Below are 19,404 nucleotides of genomic sequence, written 5' to 3'. Positions count from 1 at the left end.
TCATCCACATTTCTTGGCTCATCATATTACATGTCTGTGTTTCCCTGGTGTCAGAGTGAACAGGAGATGAGAAAATGGAGATGGTGAGAGTCGGTAATATTCTGAGGAAGTTTGGCTATGAAAAGGGAAGAGGGAATGGGAGCCTCATTTTTGGAGGTGTTTATAAAGTCCAAGGAAAGTTTTTTTTTTTTTTTAATGAGATGGGATATATACTAGGTTGGAGGTTCTCAAAATATGGTCCCCAGGCCAGCAGCATCAGTGCCAGTGGGAACCTGTTAGATATGCAAATTACTGGCTCCCAAGCCAGACCTGTTGAAGGAGAAATTCTGGGGGTGAGACACAGCAATTTATGTTTTAATAAGCTCTTTGGACAAGTCTGACATGAAATCAGGTTGGAGAACCAGTACTGCAGTGGTAATGGCTATGATCCAATGAAGATGGGAGACTGACTTTACAGAAGAGAGGCGATGGTGGCAGTCTGCAAAGACGTAAGGAGATAATAGGAGGAGTCCCAGTAGAAGGACGGAACGTCAGTTGAATCAGGGATGTCTTCCCCCGGAAACATCCTCTTTCTAAGAGGTAAGCTAAAGAAAGAGTATCCAGTGGCAGGTAAGTTGCATGCAGGTCAGTCAACAAGAAGATGAAAACAAGCCATGACTAACTAACATCTTATTATTTTTAAAAAAGGGATTGGTTAAATAGGTATGTATAAAAGGGAAGGGATGGCTGTTGCCCATCTGCATCTCCATTTCTGGAAAAACGTCTGTTTAGTTCTTCTGACCATATTTTAAATGGGTTGGTTGGTTGGTTGTTTGCTTTTTAATTAAAGTACAGTTGATTAAAAATGTATTAGTTTCTGGTATACAGCATGGATGGACTTGGAGGGCATTATGCTGAATGAAATACATCAGAGAGAGAAAGACAAATACTGTAAGATGTCACTTATATGTGGAATCTAAAAAAATACAACAAACTAGTGAATACAGCAGAAAAGAAACAGACTCATAGATGTAGAGAAGTGGTTACCAGCAGGGAGAGGGAAGGGGGAGGGGCAAGATGGAATTGGAGGATTAAGAGGTACAAACTATCAGGTTAAAATAAACTACAAGGATATACTGTACAACATGGGGGATTTTATAAATTTTATTTTAGTTTATAATATTTTACTTTATATTATATTTTATAATATAAATGGAGTATAACCTTTAAAAAGTGTGAATTACTATATTATATACCTATAACATGTAATACTGTATATCAACTATACTTCAATTTTTAAAATATGGTATTGTAAAATAAAAGCATACGTAAATTTAAAAAGGGAATGCTAGAAACATTTGATATCTTAATTTCAGCAAGACATATGATAACATGCCAATGACGTGCTCAGAAAGGACAGAGAAGTGAAAACTGGAGAATAGGAGAGTTGCGTGGGTGTGTGGCTGGTTACATTTAGAGGAAGAGTTCTAATGGAACAGCGGTGGCAGGTCTCCAGATGAGGGCTTCCCTGCCCAACATCCTTATCTACTTTGCTGAAGACAGAGGAAGTGTGCTTATCAAAGCTGAATGTGGTACAAAACTGAGAAGGCAAGCCAATGTATTTGATGACGCAATGGAGACTCAGAACAATCTAGACAAATTAGAATGATGAGCCAGAAACCGAAGATAAAACTGAGCAAGGGCAGCACACTTTACGTTTACGGTATTTTAAAAATTATTTTTGGTGACAACTTTGGGAGGGGAGAACACTATGATTTGGACCAACAGTAGTTCGTAGGAGAAAACCCTAGGAATTTTAGTTACCTCAAACTTCCAGATGAGCCAAGAAATTCAATCTTAGCTTGCATTAACAAAAGTGAAGTAACCAGATCAAGAGATGCTCCTTTCTTTCTCTCTCATTGAATATACCAGGGGGACTGTGTACAGTGCCAGAGGACACTGAGAACTAGAGGAGATCACGCATCTTGATTTGGGTGAGCACAGTGCAAAGTCTGGAAGTCACGTTACAGGAGGAATTTTGAAGTGACTTGGACCACAGTCAATCATGCAGCAAGCATGTCTTAAGTCAGACGAAGCTCTTCATGCTGAGGACAGACAATAAAACTAGACAAAGTCCTTATTCTGTCTCATGGTACTTATAATCTCCTGGGTAGATGAAAACAATCATAAACAACAAAACAAGCAAGTGAAGCAGATCATTTTATACAGTGATCAGTTGCTTGAACAAATTCACATCATGTCATTTGACTTGTGCATGATGTGTCAGTAAGTCTTCACTGACGGCTGAGATAAATACCATCCCCAACTCAATCGAGCATTCCGAACCCTCGATAATGAGATCTGAATTTACCTTAGCCCACACTCTTCCCATTTCTATGCCCTAGTGACCTACCTAACAAAGAGGAGGGAGTAAATCTGTTTTCACAGTAATGTTATATTTCATATGTGATTGTCTCCATTTTGTAAAGAAAGAAAGGAGTTTGTTTGCAAGATGACTGCAGTAATTCCATTTCCATACTCAGGATTTTCTGCGATGTGACTTTGCCTTTTCTCCCAACAAAAGGTAGAGTTTCTTTGTCCACTCTTTGAATCTGGGCTTGGCCGTGAGACTTTCTTTGGCCAACGGGACATGACGAACGGGAGCAGAGGTTTGAAAGTGACTGCACGTGGATTTCTTTGGGCTGTGGCTGCAACCCTGAGACCACTGCATGAACAAGCCAAGCTAGTCTACCAAAAAGGTGATGGGCGGAACATGGACATGCCCCGGACAAATATGTAAGTGAGACCATCTTTTACCAGGCAGCCCCATTCGAGCCACTAGCTGACTTTTATCTGCATGGCTGATCCCGGGAGAGGCCAGAACTGCCCAGGGGAGCCCAGTCCAAATTGCTGACGAATACAATAAACAACAACAACAACAAAAGTTAGTCTCTAGCCTGCTAAATTTTGGACTGTTTTGTTAACGCAGCAATAAATAAATGATTGCTAGAGGGAGGCTCCGAGAATTGCTTATAACCTCACGGGAAGTAAAGTGTTGGAGCTGGGATTCCAGTCCAGGTTTGCTAACTGCACTATGTCTTCGCTTGCCAGTACACACGCTAATTTCCCTGCAGTGTCCTGAGAGAGCCATCAGCAAGGTTAAAGTATATGTGAGTGAAGAATGCATGATTGCACATTTAGCGAAGATCCAAACTTAGGGGAACGGTTCTCTCAAAGGAACTGGGTATGTGGCAATGCGGTTTGCTCATTAAATAAATTGAGCAATGTCTTATAAAGTCCTTAACCAAAAAATAGGTTTGCCCTAGATTTTGGGAAAAAAAAAAAGCCCTCTGACCCACTTTTTTCAACCTCTAGAAGACGAAGTACCTTTTTCAGAAGCCTTTCCATCCTTTTTTAGACATCTCCAGACAATCACATAAGACTTGATCTGAAGAGTGGCCCTCGTCCTTCAGCTCTCAGGCTGCTGGGCAGGATTCCTCTGGGGTAGCTAGAATAGTAGCACAGGGGGCAGGAAGAATGGTGAGTTCTGTAATAATGAAAAGCATATCTGGAAAAATCACATGTAATTGTGCATTTACTTTTGATAGGGATTAAAATCAGAAGAGGGAACTTGAAGGGACTGTAGAAGGCAGATGAGGCAGAGGCTAACTCCATCATGGTCCTAAAATTTCTGCTGGTCCTACAGGTTGTTGGAAGTCACCAGCACTCCTGTCTGACTCTCTGAGAAGCCAAGGATACCATGTTTTCAGTGCAAGTGTACGGAGGGGTTAGCGTGTGGAGGGTACAGTAGGTGTGCAGACAAGTGGAAGGTGTGTGTGTGTGTTCTGGGTGTGGAGTGCACTCTGGCTTGGACACAGAAAGCCTGAGTCCTCAGTTGAGACCATCAATCACTCAGTAGGTGTCTGGAGGGTGGCCTCATGCCAAAGATTAAAGCAAACCCCGCTAGTGTGAACTAGTGTGTATGTACTGGTACAAATAAAACCTAACTAGAAATATAAATCTTTTATCCTGGAAATTTTAAAGCTATTCCAAAACTAGAAATAGGCTTACGGTTAGGCCATTCTGTGATGTGAAGTCTATGGAATATCACAGTGAGGAGAAATGGGATCGTATCCTGGGTACCGTATCACGTGCCCCTGTGATGCTGGGTCTTTGAAAGTAACACAACAGTTAGGCCTGAGAGCACTAGACAATGTCGTATCTGTTAAGCGCTTAACACTGACTGGTCCCTTGTGGGCCTAACGTATGTGTCAGTTCCTGAGTATGTTCTAATTTTTAAAAGTTAACCCAATATGTATATATTATTTTTTGAAGAGCAGAAATTAAAACACTTTTAGGGGGACAGGGAGAGGAATACACCTGAAAGCAAATCTTTATGCTACAACATGGATGAACCTTAAAAATACTATGCTAAGTGAAATCAGAGACAAAAGTACAAATACTGTGTGATTCCACTTCTGTGAGGTACTGGGAACAGGCAAATTCATAGACAGGAAGTAGCACAGAGGTTACCAGGGCTGCAGGTAGGAGGGCGAGTTATCGTTTAATGGGGACAGAGTTTCTTTCTGGGATGATGAAAAGGTTCTGGAAACGGATAGTGCTGGTGGTTGCATAACACTGTAAACTTAATGCCACTGAATGATGCAGTTAAAATGGTAAATTTATGTTCTATATATTGTTACCACAATAAAAACATGCAAACATTTTTAAGCAAAATCTTTGTAAAGCATTGCATAAATGCTAAGCACTTTCCTACAAAAAGCCTCCAAATCAAGGAGGATAGTGTCAAGTCAGTTTGGGGGGCAAGCTCCAAATGTTGAATACTTTAAAAAATATTCACTTTCTTTGTCATCATCTCCGTATCAGGTTGAATGAGAACTGACAGACTGGAAAGCAGTTGGCTCTGAGCTTAGAGGTCAAGCTCTCAAAGAGGTTGAACTTATCCATCCTCCCACTGACTCCACTGGGATCCACCTTACCCTAAGGTAGAAGAATACACGTGGGGAAGAACATGACCAGCAGATAATCTGAAGGCACAGAAGTTATATATTATACAAGAGGTATCAGTACTGGGGACTATGTCAAGATTCTTGTAACTGTGACATGAAATCTCATTCAATCTGGCTTAAGCAGAAAAAAGGAATGTAGGGGCTTATGCAACTGACTTTGTTGTGGGTTTGTAAGAGGCTTGATCTACTGCTCCCACGATGTCACTAAGGACCTGGGTGCTCCCTCCCCCTATTCTGCCCACCATCCTGGGGCCTTCTTCAGGACCCCCATGACAGAACTCAGTAACTCCAGGCTCACAGCTCCCAGGAGCAAAACACATGAAGCAAATTCTGATCTCATATCCTCACACCTCATCATCCAGCAGAAAACGGGCTCCCTTTGGTAGCTGTCAGAAAGAGAGGTGGAACTTCTTTTTCTTAGAAGTTCCTACAGGAACATCTCTTCATATCTCATTGGCTCTGACTGGGTCGCATGCCTATCTCTGAGCTAATCACTGTGACCAAGGAGATGCAGATGTCCACCAGCATAAGCTGGGGTTGGGGTGGCACCAGGGCTATTTTATAGCCTATCTGTGATGACTCCCTCTAGAGCAGTACAGGGCCCAGCCTGCACAGCCAATCACAACAGCAACCTGAGAATTCACCTCATCTTTTGGCCAAGAGTATAAATTCCTAGAATGGAAGGACATGTTGCCATCTTAGAGCTACTGGTAGCGCCTGGGACATGATGTCTGCTCAGTAAGTTCTTACTGAGTGAATCAATGATTATATGAATGAACAGAAAACTAGCTGGAAGGCATAAACCTCCCCCAAAATGATGTTTCTGAGTTCTACACATACTACTGATTTTTCCAGTAACTTCTTGTTACTGGATGGGAATCAATTCTTAAATTTTCCATATTGATGAAGGTGAGGCCAAGCCTAGATGAATACAATTTCAACCTTCTTCTCTGTTAGAAGGTGACATTTTTGCATCTCACATTTGTTTTATCTATGTAGTTAGGAAAATTTAGTCTTTGAAATACAAAACTCCATGAGCAAAAATTAAGCTCCTACCTGGGCCTTCTCTCCTTATTCAACGGGAAAGACAGCCACCGACTCCAATGGTTTTTTTTTGTGAGAGTAGTAGTTAGACTATAAACATTAACTTTGCGTGTATTTTTACGATTTAATTTCTCCTTTTTATGGGAATATAAAATGTATTTTTAAAAATAAATAAATCTTTAATGGAAGTACATGATGGTAACATGGGAAGTATGTAAATCTGTCACATACAATATAAGAACATATTTAAATATGCATATTAAGAACATTTAAAGCGGTAATGTTTCAAAATAGTGTTAACCTCTTATATGAAACATTTCTTTCTACATGTGAGCCCACTAGCATCCTAATTACGGGTTGCATCATACATTATATGCAACCAGTGGTAAAATATTTTTAATCAAATATTTGTTCTTAAATTTTCTCTTGTAGAAATGGTTATTCTGTGTGCCAGGTTTACTCTTTATTTAGATAGAGAAAAACATAAAAATTCCTTAAGCCTCTTGTTTTTTTTTTTCTAAATTTGAAAATTATCACACAAGTGAGAAATACTTTCTCTCCCAGAAACTCTTCCTCGGACTGTCTTTTCTTCTTTTTCTACCTTCTTGCCTTGGACATTCTCACCTTCCCTTATGACCTAAACAACCAAGTATAAGTTAATGGCCCCCAAATCAGCGTACCCAGTACCAATGTCATTCATCAGTGACATAGTAGTTTGTCCAACATCCTACTAGAAGTTATCATTTTAATGGTCCCACGACCTCAGGTGCCTCGGTTAATGGCATTGCCATCTGCTTCTTCACCCCAGCTAGATCCCTTGGCACCATCTTAGATTCCTTTTCCTCTGTCATCTATCCTTAACTCCCTCCAAGAACTCAGCTGACCATTCCTGTCATATCTGGTCCCATAATGTAAGTCTCCCTTCATTCTATGGCCAAACTTAAGCTGCTACCACTTTAACGGCTGACTGTGTCCTCCTCCTTTTTGAAGACAGTAATTCTAGTTTCTTACCAACTAATCTGCCATCCAACCTGCCCTCACCCGAAATTGTATCCAATTTCTACTACAGTCTGATGCTCCAAATTTTCCTGCTTAAAATTCTTCAAAGACTTCTCATCGCTTTTAGAGTAAAGTTCACATTCAGAAACTTTGGCCATGTGTCTCCCCCTTACTTTACAATCTCATCTTCCGCCTGTCCCTTCAGCTCTTCTACAAAAGCCTTTGCTCTCATCTCATCAAATCACTAATTAGTCTGAGAATACTCACAGGGTCTTTATGTCATTCCCTCTGCCTGGCCGGCTTTGCTCACCTCTTTCCCCCTGTAAAGTTAACTTCAGTAAAGTCTTTCCTGACTTCCCTTCACAATTAATCATTCCTTCCTCTGTACTCCCACAAAACTCTGCTCAGATTGTGCACATCTGGTACCGCTCTTCCTGGGTGGATCGTGTGGTTCTTGGGGGGAGCAGGGAAGGGAGGGCTGTGTCTGGGTCATCTTTGAATGGATAGTTCCTCGCCAGTGCCTGATGATCAGCATGTACTAAAAAAAGAAAGTTTAGTGAATGAGCCTTCATTTTGAACAGTCAGAAAGACCTTAAATCTGACCTATAAACTAGAAGAAATAGGAAAAGGAAGCCTTGAGATTCACAGATGTTGTACTGACCCCATGTAGTAAAAACAAGCACTTTGTAAAGTCAAGCTGCAGCAGACTTAGCCCATTTCACCACAGTCTCTTCTCTGTCTTTTAAACAGTGTCTAACGTGAGATCCCTTTCACGTGCTCCCCTTCCAAGGTTTAATGTACGTGATTAATCATTAATCTCGACTTGCCTTAATACTGCTAGGAATGTGGCAATGACCTCAGCTGAACACTGGCAAAGTGATTAATGTTACATGAACTGGATGAGTTTTTTTTTTTTTTAAACTCTAGATTCTGAATAAACACATTCATGCACGATTCAGTTGCAGACCTTTGCTCGATAGAAAATGTACCGTGATTTCAAAGAGTAATGTTTCAGATGCAATAAACAACGTTAACGGAAACATGGCTCTTGTTAAAGAAAATGCTGTTTCAGGCTAAAGTCCCAGTGATCATAAAAGATATATGATGCAATAAACAAAATGAACCACAGGCAGACAGGTCCATTCTATGACTAACCACTGATTGAATTTTCCAACACTCCTGGACTTTCTGAAAGATAAACTATTCACAAAAGGTCCATGTTAAATATTAGGCTGTCATTTCTTTTTTATGTTTCTAATGAGGTCCAAGAACAGTAGAGACTCCTCCCATCTTCTTTTTCTTTTCTTTTTTTTTTTTTTCTCTATTGGTTGTTTGTGTTTTTGAATTTTTTATGATGTGGGAAGACTGGCAAACAGTTGCTATGATTGTCAAATGCCTTAAATCAAGAAGAGAAAATGCAATAAAACACAGTTTCCATGGTTACACATTGTAACCTAGTACCTCTGGATTATGAGCCAGCTCACATCTCTGATCATTACTTGTTGACAGGCATAAATTGAGCCTAAAAGCATTAATTTTAGAGATAAAACTGGAATGTGGAGCTAAGTTGTAATAATGTTTAAACATTTCCAAGGTAGTGGCAGCAAATCAACACTGGTTATGTCACTATTTAAATAATGTTAATAAAGTAAGCATAAACACTTTAAAAATCGACAAGCTTTTCCCTAAAGATGGTGTAACAAATTTGTATATACTCCTGAGGCTGTGAGTGGTACCTGATGTGTTTCTGGTGGGATTAAAGGAAATTAAATGGAATGATATATGGACATTTTAATGAAGGAATGGTTCCAAGATGGAAATGATTCTTAAAAATTTTGATAAGAGAGATGCTCCTAAAACTATCTTAGGACATAAACAAACAACATTTCTGGAGGTTTCACAGTAGACATAATTTCCTTTTTTTTGTTTTTAAACTAGAGGAGACTCAAATACAATATGAATAATCACATTAGGATGTTTTCAAACAGGCTTATTTTTACACATTCACTTCCATTTTCTCATTAGAAGCATTCTGTCAGACATTTTAAGGTTTTTAAGGTTTAAGGGAAAAAAAAGACTGCTTGTCTTGTGTCTATTGCTGCCTCCAGCTGGCTTCAGCAGCTATCCATTAACCAATACAAATGGACAACCAAGAGAATTTTTTTCATGGCTGTTTGCAAAACTTCTAAATATATCTTTATGACTATCAAGGTAATCTAATAGGATATGATTTCATATGATATGATGTGATAATAAAGAATTGGCTTATTTTCTCAACATCTAGACTTTCTGTAAAAGTCCACTTTATTTCCCTGGTACCTTCTGAGTTCAACTTCTCTGCTCATACTTTTAAAAGTGAGAGTGGAGAAATTGACATAGCATTGGAAACTGACTATACTTCAATAAAAATTTACCATTTTTAAAAAGTGAGAGTGAGACAGAAATAGAAAACAAACTTATGGTTACCAGTGGGCGGACAGGGTGGGAAGGGATACATTGAGAGTTTGAGATTTGTAGATACTAACTACTATATAAAAAATAAACAACAAGTTTATACTGTACAGCACAGGGAACTATATTCAATATCTTATAGTAATGTATAATGAAAGAGTATGAAAACAAATATATGTATGTATCTGTTTGACTGGAACATTATGCTGTAGAACAGAAATTGACACAACATTGCAAACTGACTATACTTCAATTAAAAAAGAATCAAATAAAATAAATAAAATGAGAGTGGGAAAAACAAAGCAATGACAGGGAGCTTTTCCTCAAGACTTGACTTTTACCACCTTGAGCCTCAGGGAAGTAGAGTCACCAACATGCCTCAGTTTCCACTTCTGTACTGTGGGGGTTAGACCTACCTAGTAAGGCTGTCATAAGCACTTCCTCAGACGGACGCACATAGGGAGTTTAGAACAATGTTCGGTGCACAGTAAGCCCCCAGGAAGTAATTTTCTCACCATCAGCAGCCCATCACCACTGCCATCACCACAGTACACCCCCCACCCCAGCGCCTGGCACTATGCCTCACACCTGGGTGCCCAGTAAATGTCTATTCAATTGAATAAGCCAACTTGCTCACTGGGAATTACAGGAAAGTTTATTATAACTATTTTTGCTAGAATATGGAACATTTTCAGGAAATGCAGCTGGATTCCTTTTATTCATTTCCACCATACTGCTCAGAGATTTACAAAACACTTGGGAAACGAGCTCACGGAGTCAGGCAAGAATCTTAACTCCCAGTGTTGCTAATGTGTAGGATTAAACTCTTGGGAATCCCGCAGGGACTCTGAACCAATGTAACACAGGCTTGTGTTGAACCTATTGACCTGGGAAGGGCATGGATTTAAGAATCCTCCATACTTTCAAGCCCTGGCTCAGAAATATGCTAGCAACTTTGATCTTCTCAGTTCTTCTCTTCAGCCTCGCTCTTAGAGAAAATAACCGTTTTAGAATGAAGAGAGCAATGTGCTTCCATTCTAACTTCTAGAGACCCTGGATTATGTCCACAGGGCACTCAGTTTGTCTAAAAAAATTAAGACCTTGACCTATGCATGTCCAGCCCGCAGTCCTACTTTGCATTCCTTTTTCATCCCTAGTCATTTTTCTTTCACAGTCTCCAATGCACACCCTCAGATGTATCCATCTTTTTAACCTGATCTCTATTTTTTTTAAATCATAGCCAGTGTCCTTGTCCTGTAGATACAGAGAGAATAAAAGCTGTCTTACAGTAGCCTGCTCTCTAGCATCCTAGCATGTGAGAAAGTGCTGAAGCCTCGTGCTAGGCACCGGCAAAGCCATCAATAAATGTTAGTTCCCGAGCTTCAAGGCAGGCAATATCTTGTAGCAAACTATAATGAAAAAAATATGAAAATGAATATATGTATGTACATGTATGACTGAACTGTTATGCTATACACCAGAAATTGACACAACAATGTAAACAGACTATACTTCAATAAGAAAGAATGCAAAACAACAAAAAAATCTAGTTACCTTTTCTTGAATATTGCACTGGGTATGCTGACGTCATAGCCCCATCTAAAAAAAAAAAAAGCCAAACGAACTTATTTACAAAACAGAAACAGACTCACAGATACAGAAAACAAACTTATGGTTACCAGGGGAGAAGAGGTGGGTAGAGGGATAAACTGGGAGTTCGAGATTTGCAGATACTAAGTACTGTATATGAAATAGATAAGCAACACGTTTATACTGTATAGCACAGGGAACTATATTCAATATCTTGTAATAACCTATAATCAAAAAAGAATATGAAAAGGAATTTAGGCATGTGTATGTATGAGTAAAACATTATGCTATACACCAGAAACTGATACAACATTGTAAACTGACTATACTTCAATTAAAAAATTAAAAAAAAAAAGAAAAAAGGTGGTACAATGCTGTTCGGTTGATGTGTTAGTCTTTAGAATATGGTCTGATAGTTTTGGGAAATGAATACAGTTAGAACATGGGGGTGCAGGGTTGCAAAGGATTCCTTCATAATTGCATTCTCATTTTTGGTATTCTTGCTATTATACTATCATCTTTGGCCAAATAGCCCTGGAAAAATTTCTCCCGTCATAGGAGCTACATCTCCTTTGTAACAGTTGTTTGGTGGACACTAGTGTTTTACTAAAGAAACACTACTTTCTTTATGAGACTGTGACTATTTCAGAGTTCCTTTTGCTCTCTGTGGGTGACAAGGCCACGCAGGGCATCGTTATTCAGCATGATTTCAATACCAAACAAGGCTTCACCACCGTGGGCGGGCAGGGGGAACAACAGTGGACTGGTACCCAACTCAGAGCTATGGTGTTTCTGGGTGATGGAGAGCAGAGGAACTTCAAATCTGGCATGCTTTTACTCACTCTAGAGCTCTCCTTTATCCCAGAGTAGTACTCAACCCAAAGGGCAGCAGGTAAGAGATGAGAGGAATCTAAGCCTTCCCCAGTCAAGTCAGCCAATGAGCGCTTCACGCTTCCAAGCTACCTTCACAGCGTCTCCTAGGTAAGTCAAAGCAAAACCATCTTTTCTCAGCGTGTACTCCTGCACCCCTTTCATTCTGTAAGAATGTCTGACCTTGGTCTCTGTGTTATCCGTACCAATGAAATGCTGATCAAGAAGCTGTTGCTCTCCCATATTTTTCCAAAAAGGACAGTTTTCATATTCGAGAGACTCTGGAAGCTTGCAGGAAAGGAAAGTGAGGGCCAAGGGAATTGTTTGGTTTTTAGGCCAGAGACTCCTGAACTCAAAACTTGCTGCTCCATGCCCAGTGGTGGCTTCCCAACTTGGACTTGTCCTAAGGAATCCACTGAGCACTCTACATAAATCGTACATTTACCTAAAACCCGTGCAGGATAAGACATCACCTCTACTCCTTCCATTTAACCTGTATTTCTATCTAGATTCTATCTATGTTTTAGCTACTAGTAACCCTGTTACTCCAATCAGCAATTTAAACATTTCTGGGAATCCAAGCTTTCTAACTTTCTATTAGAAATGTTTTTAGATAGATATATTTCTAGAATTATTTTAAAGGAGCGGACCTCCATCGTGCTATTTCCGCAGTACCTGGAAACAGTTGATGCATATTGAGTGACAGTTGATTTAAATTGCCCTCAATTTATTAACTGACAAGTCCCTACAAATACCAGAAGAGAACAGCATGATGACATCACATTCCTTCTCTGAATGGCACTTTACAGAGAAAAGAATCTGTAGAACACAATTTGCAATGTCCTAGCCCAGTTTTGGAAAATGGCCCCACTATCACCATGAGAAAAAAAAGAGATGGTTGAAATTCAGATCCATCCAGATGAGGTGAGAAAAGGAAGGGCTGCTTTGCTTTCTTGCCCTTGTGCTGCCTCTTTTCATCTTAGTAATTCTATCCGCCTCTTATCTGATCAGGCAGGGACACATTATCTCACTAGCAAATGAATACATTGTGGAAAAACTCCCCAAATGCAAATGAACAGGAAGGACGTGCTGATACTGAAATTAAAGGAGCTCTTTTCCGCCCCCTCCCATGCCGGTGGATGGAGAAGTTATGGAGATTCTGAATCAATTCCACCTCTACTTACTCAAACTTTGTCAAGATAAACCTTTTATTTCATTGTTCTAACACTATAGAGAGGAGATCATTTATATGACAGTAATTACATTGCTATATTTAGTAGTGTACTCTGCCCATTTCTGGTAACTTGTTTTTATATAAAAATTGAATGGGCTTTTCAAAACTTGGAAGGTATGTGTATGTTACCTATTTAAAACATGACAGCTAGAAAGCAGTGCAATTTCAGTAGATTTTGTACACCTTGTAGCTTTGGGGGAAGATCGAAAGGAATAATAGCTCTAAAGTTTCTTTTAAACAATGTGTATGATTAGAAGGAAGCGTCTATAAGTTTTATGAGCTTTCTCTTCTTCCCACAAGCAAACGATTATTTTCATTTTTAATATATTGTGTGGAGCTACCAGAATCTTTTTTTTTTTTTTTTGGTTTAATCTGACACTGATTTACTTTCTTCATCCCTTAGGTTAAAACAATGAAAAGAAAGAAACTATTCGGTAGGACCGAACAATTTTTATGAAACTTTGACTTTAGAGAGGTTCAAGTAGCATTCTTTCATTAGCATCATGGTGCTGGCTGGTTGAACCCTTCTGGCCTTGTTCAAACACAGTGATCTCCCTGCCAACTGGGAGTCTGCTGGCCCAGCTGTACTCTATCACTTTGAAAGCCCATGGACCTTCCTTCCTCTCCTGGAGTCCACAGTTCCCAAAGAATTTAGTCAAGATAATACTGCTTCCCACAAGCCTGCACATGGTGGGGGGTGGGGACGACTCTGACTCCCTATCTCAAAGATTAACAGATCTCTTCCCCTTTTCCCTTTAGAACACTCATGGCTGAGCAAAATCTTCGGAGATAGTCTCTGGACACATGTTCACCATCGCCCCAGCTTGCCGGCTTTTTCTGATTAAAGCACCTTTCCTTTCTACCGACACTTCTCGACTCGTTGGCTTTTGAGTGGTGAGCAGCCTAATCTGAGATTGGTAACACCCCTTCTGAGTTGACCTCTTTGAGTGTGACAGCTACTGAGCTTCTTCAAATTTTCTTTCAAGAGTGACTCCAGAATAATATCCTGGGAGGTTACAAAGCTTCACTAGATAGAAGGTCTAGTGTGCCCTGACCCTGTGCCAGCTTTCCTCCTGCTGAATGCTCCTCCTGTAGCGATTCTCACAGTCTTCCTAGAACCGCCAGAGTTCTCCACATTCCACGTTTCATTTCTCTTTTGCATTTCATTTTCATTGCTGAGTTAAAAACTTGAATTGGTATTTTCACAAATTTTCCTTTCAGAACTATCAGTAACTATAGCTTCTTTAGTCCAGTACCGTTACAATACAGTATTGTGTTTTTAAAAATACATGCAAATGGAAAAGACTTCCATTTAGATGTTCAGTTGATCACTCCCTTTATTTTTAATTTTTATGTAGGGAGGGAAGTGTGGGAGAAAGGGGGAAAAATCTTCAAAGTACAAAATTGCAAGAACAGCGTGAATTTCATTTATTATAATGGAATTAGAATACATACACTCCAATACATTCGTGAAAACTATGACCATGTTAGATTGTCAGTGGAGGTGGGAAATCGACAAAGCAGAGCTTTGGAAATAAAGCTTCTTTTGACTCCCACTCTTTATGGGCATGAATTTGAAATGCTATTTTTATTAACAAAGTAGCTCTCTGGAGGGGGAAGGGGCATCCATGGCCACCCCTGTACCAGCTGATTCTTCTCTTCCCTGTTTCCATTCTTCATTTTATTCTTCATCCCTCACTTTTTTTTCCTCAATAAACTTTCTTTTAATGAGTCTCAAAATTCTGTGACAGAGTTTTGGTCAAGGTGTTCCCATTAAAAAGTACTGATCTGAAATACCAATACTTAAAACTGCCACACACACACACAAAATAAATGGTTCACAAAACATCCTCCTTTCCTCCTGAAGGTTTTACAATGCATTATTCTCATTAACCAGTCTTTCATTATTAAACTTAAATGGCCAACTGAGACCAACAGTTCTGAGGCTGTTCCTCCACCACTGATGAAGAGCAGGCAGGCACGTACTAGGAATAATATTCATTTAGCTTTCTGAGTTTTCTAGGCCGAGTTGGTGACTTTGCTACCTCCAGCCGCCTTCTTGTCTATTGCTTTGATGACACTGGTGGCAACCAGATTGTCTCAAGTCTCACCAAAAGCAAAAGGGCAGAGGAGGAGAGTCAAAGAAGCCATCAACACAAGTGGGCTGTCATGAACTACGAGACAGCCTCATCAGATTTCAAGAATTTGCGCCCAGAACAATGATCAAGCTTCTCCTTCAGCTCAGCAAACTTGCAAGCAATGTGAGCCGTGTGACAATTCAGCACAGGAGTGTATCTAGCACTGATGCAGCCTGGATGGTCCAGGATGTTAACCTGAGCCACAAAGCCAGCTGCTTCCACTGGTGGGTCATTTTTTTGCCATCCCACCAACCACACTGTCCTGACGAACATCTTTGACAGACACATTCTTGACATCAAAGCCCACGCTGTCCCTAGGAAGAGCTTCACTCAAAGTTTCAAGGAGCATTTCAGCAGGCTTTACTTGAGTTGTAACATCGACTGGAACAAAGATGACCATCACACTCAGGCTGAGAACACCAGTCTCTCCTTGGCCCACAGGGACAGTGCCAATATCACCAATTTTGCAGGTGTCCTAGAGGGGCAGAGGCAAGGGCTTGTGAGTCGGACGAGTTGGTGGCAGGATGTGATCCCAAGCTTCAAGCAGTGTGATCCCAAGCTCCACTGGCATTGCCATCTTCACAGGTGACTTTCCATTCCTGGAAGCAAGACATGTTAGCACGTGGCTCCAGCAAGTTGTAACCGTTCCAACCGGAAACTGACACAAATGCTACTGTGTTGGGCTTGAGCCAAATTTCTTAATGTAAGTGCTGACTTTCTTTATGATTTCCTTGTATCACTTCTGGCCCTAGAGTACTCAGTGGAATCCATTCTGTTAACACCAACCATTACTTCTTTCACACTCAGCGTGCAAGCCAGAGGGAATGCTCAGGGGTCTGCCTGTTCTTGGAGTTCCCTGCTTCAGATTCACCAACAGCAGCAGCAACAATCAGGACAGCACAGTCAGCCTGAGATGTGCCTGAAATCATGGTTTTGATAAAGTGTTTGTGCCCTGGGGCATCAGTGATGCGCACACAATACTTGCCTGGCTCCAATTTCTGCAGAGATGTACAACGGTGATACCATGCTAGCCTTCAGTTTTCAGTTTATCCAAGACCTAGACTTCCTTGAAGAAGCCCTTCCCCAACTCAGCAGCCTCCTTCTCATACTTTTTGATGGTTCTTTTGTCAGTCCACTACATGTGTAGATCAGATGGCCAGCAGTAGTAGACCTGTCCAAATCTACGTGTCCAATGATGACCATGTTGATATAAGACTATTCCTTTCCCATTTTGCCTTAGATTTAGCAGTGGTTTTTTATGACCCCTGTCTTCTGGCAGCAAACCCACTGCAAAAAAGCTTTTTCCCTCTTTTTATTTCTTTAATTCTCACTTTTCTCCTTTTGACTTTGCTGTGCCTCCAGTGTGCACAGCAGTCCTTAGCCCTTGGTGAACTGAACTCTTAACAGTTTCAAGACCCTTAAACCACATCAAAAAAAAGTCACAAAAGGATCAGGAAGAAATACTGCACCTATAAATACTGCACAAAGCTGAATTTCCAGGTCTCCTTCGATCATAATTTCAACCTCAAAAAGCAGTTGAAGAGACCCTCTAATTGTTTAGAACATTCGTTAGACTCCTCGATGCAGTCTTGAGGCGGTGATTCTGATCTGAAAGTTTCCCGGGTGATCCTGGTCCACACCCAAGCCCCCACTGAGATCCTTCCCCTGAAAGCTATTGAAGAAACGGAAACCACAATGAAAGCCATGTTCGAATCCAAGCTATATTCCCTTCAGAAAAAAAACTGTTTCATGGGAACCTATGCATTGTCTGCACACAGCACACCCTTCCCATTATCTGATTTTAGCCTTCACTGTCCTTGAGCTATTTTACAACTTGTATGTTACAGGTAACTGATAGACATGCAAATGCTTCCCTGTATGGTAAAGGTTCAACTGATTTCCCTCCACTCCTCTGGGAAAAAAACCAGTTTGGTTCCATTTGTGTACTCATTTCAATATTCCTGATCTTTAAATGTGTCTCTTTAGACTCTCTTGAACAGGTTATAACATCTGTCGGTTCCCTCTTTGATTAATGAGTAGAATCAAATCTTTAACATGTACTCATTTTTATCTCTGTACAAGGGTCACAATTTTGCCATTCTTTGAAAAGTATCTTTTAACACTATTCTCCCCAGCCTTTACTCATTATTCTCTCCCTACTTCTGATAGTTCTTTTTATGTATAGATAGGGAGATTGTGGTGCCCAAATTCAGCATTTGATGGGCATAAATAATTTCATAGGCATAATGGACCATAATATTTGGAGTTGGGGTGTTCCAGAAAATCTAGGATGTGTGGTTCCTCAACAATATTTCGTATAGAACCACAGAGCTGGGAAAGGTCTTAAGTCCATCTAGTCTCCTTCACTATAGAAACTAAGTCAACCAAAGCCCAGGAAAAGGACATTTTTTTTTTCAAGACTGCAGATTTTAAGTAGTAACAAAATTGAGTTTGAACCCCAGTCTGGCTAATTCCAGACTACAAAACCTTTTAAAACTCTGGTAAATCATGTCTTCCTAAAATGGGGATGACGGTATGAACTTGAAGATTACTTTAAGACTTAAATGAAAGTTTGAATCTAGAACATCCAACACCATGCCTTGCTCCCTCCATGGATGGAATGAAATACCAAAGCAAATAGCTCCACTGCTGTGTCCGACTGGTCAACCAAATGGTCTCACTAATGCACAGGGACGAGCCACATGCCAGTTATTCTCCCATAGGGCTTAAGCACGTGCTAAATGCTCGATAAAATTTCATTGTTGGAGTAGAACTAGCAGATATGCAAAGAACCCACAGCTGGTTTTAAATGAATCAGGTTTAACTGGAGAGCCAGAAGGAGCCAGTGTGTTGCTTCCAGCCCGAGTGGCACCCTAATCCTTCTGTGAATCATAAATTCCAAAAATAATCCCACCAGGTTTGTAGTGAATCATTTAGAGTCTAGAACAATTATCGGAACGCCATATCCTGACCTACTTTTTGCTGGAAACTCACACTGCACTCCTATTTACGTGGGAGGATGATCATAAGGTCTTTTGGGTGAGTGTCGGCCTATTTTAGGAAATCAGAAGCTGCACTTACGTTGGCTGCTGCTTCCTTCTTCAGCTTTCCTTCCCAGGTCGGTTTTCAGTTCAGGCAGATGATGAGGGGCAGGATTAGCAAAGGCGCTGTATAGCACGGATGCCCGGGAGCTCTTTAAACTGTGTGCTAACAATATTTTTATATACTCTGTCTTTGCCTCGCCCCCACCCCCACCCCCCTTCCCCAGCTGTTTCCTTTGCTGCCTGAGCTGTTCGGCGGTGTCTAAACTGCTGCTGCTGAAGCCTTTTCTGGCAGGTTGCCCAGTGAGCAGCTCTCCTGTCGATTCTGCCTCTCTCTAGGAGTTGCCTGCCTTCAGTGTAATGGGCAACATTGAAAGCCGCAAGGCGTTCGGTCCACAAGGTCAGAGTGCCTTTCATTCTTGCAATAATCAACCAGTGTAGCTCTTCCTCAGACCTGGGGAGAGAGAAGATAGAGGTCAAAAGAGCAATTACATTTCACATTGACTCCAGAAAAGGCTTGGATCACCAGGCTGAAAAGAAAAACGGATTCTAGCTTCGTTCTGATCCATTCTCTTTCTGGTCATCTCTGTTATGAAGGCTGGCCTGAAACCATAACAAGTTTTAGCTTGATGATGTGCAAAATGCATTTTCCACCTCCAGATGAGATCTTTCTTCTTAGACATTTAGCACTGTCAGCATTTTGCAAAAGAATGCAAATGAGCTGCAGGATCTATAACCAGAGACAGTAAGCAAAGGCTATTAATTATGTTTTTTAAAAATGTTAACCCTAGCAGACTGTATAACAAGCAATTGTGCTAATTTCAATCTGTAATCAGTCCCTACATTAGCATAACTTTATTTATTTAGCATTAAGGCAACAATTTAGAGAATATAATTTAGTTGGAAATGTCAGTAATTTTGCAGTGGCAGATTGTTGTTACAAAGCTACCTCTATTTGACCTTACAGCTGCCAGGAGTAATTACTTTAATTGCATTAATTGCACTGACCATTCTGGTGTTTAGCGTAG

The 19,404-nt window shown here is 40.5% G+C and overlaps 2 long non-coding RNA genes and 1 pseudogene across 2 annotated transcripts; 1 reads left to right on the top strand and 2 right to left on the bottom strand.

Moving 5' to 3' along the window:
- The first annotated feature begins 287 nt into the window (after nucleotides 1-287).
- Nucleotides 288-6,549, top strand: LOC140694284 (uncharacterized). Its single transcript, XR_012070018.1, has 3 exons — nucleotides 288-579; nucleotides 2,564-2,775; nucleotides 4,867-6,549. It is a non-coding gene; the product is annotated as an uncharacterized lncRNA (long non-coding RNA).
- Nucleotides 6,550-10,138: 3,589 nt separating this feature from the next.
- Nucleotides 10,139-18,542, bottom strand: LOC107034845 (uncharacterized). The gene is made up of 3 exons (XR_012070020.1): nucleotides 18,417-18,542; nucleotides 11,058-11,102; nucleotides 10,139-10,912 (listed from the first exon to the last, which is right to left on the bottom strand). It is a non-coding gene; the product is annotated as an uncharacterized lncRNA (long non-coding RNA).
- Nucleotides 15,196-16,565, bottom strand: LOC102543851 (elongation factor 1-alpha 1 pseudogene; annotated as a pseudogene).
- Nucleotides 18,543-19,404: the final 862 nt, after the last annotated feature.

This window comes from Vicugna pacos, chromosome 3, assembly GCF_048564905.1.
Source record: "Vicugna pacos chromosome 3, VicPac4, whole genome shotgun sequence".
Lineage (NCBI taxonomy): Eukaryota > Metazoa > Chordata > Mammalia > Artiodactyla > Camelidae > Vicugna > Vicugna pacos.
The sequence above is the reverse complement of the archived record's forward strand: the minus strand, read 5'-3'. Positions and strand labels throughout refer to the sequence as shown.